Genomic DNA, 4,503 nt, shown 5'->3' with positions numbered 1-4,503 from the left:
TGTAGTCAGTCACACGCGCACACGTGTGTCTTTCTATGTATGTTTGTATGCATTTATGTATGTGCATGTGTGTTTTTGTGTGTGTGTGTCTGTGTGAGTGAGTGAAGGGGGGTGTTTTCATGTATACGTACATACAGAAATACATATACATACATCTTTTTGTATGTATGTGTGTGCGCACGTGTGTGTGTTAGTCAGAGAGAGAGTGATGTCTAAATGGCACTTACTCTCTCTCTCTCTCTCTCTCTCTCTCTCTCTCTCTCTCACACACACACACACACACACACACGCTCACACACATACAAAAAAGATGTATGCATATTTATATATGCACGCATACGTGACAACACACCCCTTCACTCGCTCTCTCTCTCTCTCTCCCTCTCTCTCACACACACACACACTGATGTTTGATACTCTGTGAGTGTGTGTGTGTGAGACAGACAGACAGAATGAGAGTGTGTGTGTATGTGTGTGTATGTGTCTGTGTGTCTGTGTGTCTGTGTCTGTGTGTGCGTGGGTGCGGCGTTCCACAATCGCCATTTATTTCAATCACTCTTGTGAAGATATTCACGTAACTCATTTTTCCATTTAATCCCTCTAATTCACATAAATGGTTGTGTGAAAGAGTAATTCTTGTTCCAGGAAATGAGACAGTAGCAGGATTAACCATGAATTAATGAATAAGATCCCAGAAGTCATTGAGGAGTACAAATCAGTTGGTTCAGTCCTTGATGAAAATCAAGCAGTCCGTTACACATCAGAGTTCCTTAATTCTCTTGAGCTGCCTGGAACTCTTCTACATAAACTTTTTCTGAAGGTAGGAGTCCTAATAATGCTTCTAAGAAATTTAGATCCTCCTAAATTATGCAATGGGACAAGGTTGATCGTGAAGACATTATCGCCTAATGTGATAGAATCTACCATCATCATTAGATGTACCTCTGGAGAAGAGGTTTTCATTCCAAGAATTCCAATCAAACCAACAGACATGCCATTTAAGAGCAAACGAAAATTATTCCCAGTGCGACTTTGCTTCGCAAAGTCTATTAATAAAGCTCAAGATCAGACTTTGAAATCTACTGGCTTGCACTTAATTGAGGCTTGCTTTTCTCATGGTTAACTTTATGTTGGGTTGCTCCAGAGTTGGTAGTTTGCAAGACTTATTTGTCTATGCTCCAAATCAGAAAACAAAGAATTTAAAATTAACAGCAGAACTCGAAGCAATCCATCGAAGCTAAACAAAGAAAATCATCTTAATGCAACGTATCAGCTACTGCGAAAGACTGAAAGAATTAAAACTCTTCTCCCTAGAGCGAAGGCGGAAAACATATGCAGTGATATATATCTGGAAAATCTTGGAAGGCCTTGTACCAAACTTTGGCGTTGAAAGCTACACAAACAACAGAACGGAGCGCCACTGCATAGTGCCAAAGATCCCAGCATCTCCATCAAAATACAGGACCAAATACTGCAACACCTTGGGTTTCAAGGGCCCACAGCTCTTCGCCTACCTCACGGTAGGAAACACAGATGAGGGCAACAGCATCAAACCCCCTCGTTCACCAAATGCCACGTATCAGAGGAGGTTTCAAAATAATGGTGTAGCACAGTCAACGGTGGTGCCCCAGCATGACCGCAGCTTTGAAACTGAAACAATTTAAAGATTCTAAAGATTATATGTAGGCGCAGGCGTGGCTGCGCGGTAAGAACCTTGCTTCCCAGCCCCATGGCAAGTGTCTTTTATTTTAACCTCGGGCCGACCAAAGCCTTGTGAGTGGATTTGGTAAACGGAACCTCAACGAAGCCCATCGTGTGTATATATAGACACTGCACTGAAAGCACATCAGTCAGCTTGACGTTTTTCATATGCAATGCTTGCGTACTATCTCCAACATAAAACCGAGTGACCATATTCATAACAGCTGAATTACGAACAGCAAGTATTTATGCCATCTTCATCAAAATACAACTTAGATGGTCAGGTCATCTTTCACTTATGAGTGATATCAGGATTCCGAAGCAACTCTTTGGCTAATTCCCAACAGGAAGGCCAGTTGGAAGGCCACTCGCGCACTTCAAAGACAAACTAAAAGACAATATGAAGCGATGCAACATGCCCTTTTCTTACTGAGAAAACAAAGCATCAGAACACAGGATCTGCTGCCACTCCTGCTTCTCCTCAGTTCAAAGATCTGAGCAAAGTCGACTCCACCATCGGGAAACCTTACTTGTCATTGTGGTTTTGTGTCACGAAGCAACGCAGGCCTTGCCGTCCACTCAAGAAAACATATAATGGCTGATCTACAAGCACTCAAGCAAACTGAGTCCTCAACTTGTTCCATTTGCCAAAAGGTTTGCAAGGCACCAGCAGGTCTCAAGAGACATTCGTGTGCAACGATCATGATTGTTGCTTTGTTTTACTGAATCCTCATTTGCCGTTCACGACGAGACAATCCGTCACCCATATATACACGTGTGTGTGTGTGTGTGTGTGTGTGTGTGTGTGTGTGTGTGTGTGTGCCCGCGTGTGAGCGCGTGTGTGTGTGTGTGTGTATTTGTATCTATCTTTGTCATCCCATCACTACTTCACAACCGGTGTTGGTATGTTTCTGTCCCCTTAACTTAGCGGTTCGGCAAAGAAACCGAAAGAATGACTATTAGGCTAAAGAAATAAGTTCTGGGATCGATTTGATCGACTAAAACCCTCTAATGGCGAGGCTGCAACATGGCCATAGTTAAATGAGTGAAACAAGTAAAAGAATACATATGTGTGTATATCTAAATATATGTGTGTGTGTGTGTGTGTGTGTGTGTGTGTGTATACATTTATATATACACACATTTATATATGTATTATGTGTGTGTGTTTGTCTTTGTATTTGTGTATGTCCCTCAAGCGCTTGACAACTGGTGTTGGTTTCTTTACATCTACGTAATCTAGCGGTTTTAGTAGAGAAGGGTTAGAAAATTTCCCGGCTTAATAAAATAAGTACTGAGGGCCGTTTGTTCGACTAAACCCGTCAAGGCGGTGTCCCGGCATACCTAACGAGCAGTGGTTAAAGCAAGTAAAAGACCAAGGGAAAAGAAGCAAGAATATGCTTTAAAATCCTTTCAAAATAAAACGAAACATTTCATGAAATGCAATTTCCTTAAAAATGCTTTTATTTATATTTTATATATTTTAAAAACTTGGCACTTCACAAAAAAAAAAAGACCTCGTACACAAAATTAAAAAAGAATTTGAATTTTGAAATGCTGGTTACATGAATTCAGAAACACGTTAGTGTCACAATTTTCCCATGATTTCTAGTTTATAAAGAAATACAAGTGTAATTTATTGCGCATTTGTACAACAGAGTCTTGAAAATGCAGTTTTCTGTACAAGTTTCATCTGAATTTTGTTTTTACTAGAATGACATCTATATATACACACACATACACACACGTTATGCACTTCACCTTTGACTAACATCAGTCCTCCTGAAGAATATTATGACTTTTTCATATGATTCGTTCCATTTTATTTTGCCGACAGTGAGTCGCCCAAAGTCTGTATATCCCGTTAAATTGTTGTGTCGTTTCCCAAGACACATAGAGCCAGTCACCCTGTTTCCATGGCGCATAAATGATTACGACGTTTCTCCCGAACGAGACACCATTCTTTCGCAGATTTCCTCCTTTCCAGCTAAGTGGACTCTAGCAATGTGAGTAAAGTGTTTTCCGCAAGAATACAACGCATCGTCCGGTTCGAGAATTAAAGCCTTGATCTTGCAATATCCTTGATCTGATAGCACTCAGACGCAGATATATGTTGGTATATATATATATATATATATATATATATATATATATATAGTTTTAGGGAAAGGAACCAAGGCTCATGAACTCATCGATGAAAATCCACTGTCACATATAGAAAGATTAATAAGTAAAAGCACAATAAATAAGTATAATATAATGCAAAGTAATGATAATAAAGTAATGATAATAAAACGACTACACATGTTTCATAACCAATTTTCAAATAGAAAACTACTTTAATATAGCCGATATTCAGATTTTTTACTTCCTTTTAAAAAATACAGATTTTGTGAATCAGTTTAACTAGATCCCATGCATACGTGGCACTCTCTCAGTTACAAAGATGAGGGTTCCAGTTGATCCGATCAACGGAACACCCTGCTCGTGAAATTAATGTGCAAGTGGCTGAAGACACCACAGACACGTATACCCTTAACGTAGTTCTCGGGGAGATTCAGTGTGACACAGAGTGTGACAAGGCTGGCCCTTTGAAATACAGGTACAACAGAAACAGGGAGTAAGAGTAAAAGAAAGTTGTGGTGAAAGAGAACAGCAGGGCTCGCCACCACCCCCTGTCGGAGACTCATGGAGCTATAAATGTTTTCCCGGTCCGGGAGTCGAAACCGCGATACTACGACCGCGAGTCTGCTGCCCTAACCACTGGGCCATTATGCCTCCACAGGTCCCATACATATATAT

Source organism: Octopus bimaculoides, chromosome 3, assembly GCF_001194135.2.
Source record: "Octopus bimaculoides isolate UCB-OBI-ISO-001 chromosome 3, ASM119413v2, whole genome shotgun sequence".
Lineage (NCBI taxonomy): Eukaryota > Metazoa > Mollusca > Cephalopoda > Octopoda > Octopodidae > Octopus > Octopus bimaculoides.
The sequence above is the reverse complement of the archived record's forward strand: the minus strand, read 5'-3'. Positions refer to the sequence as shown.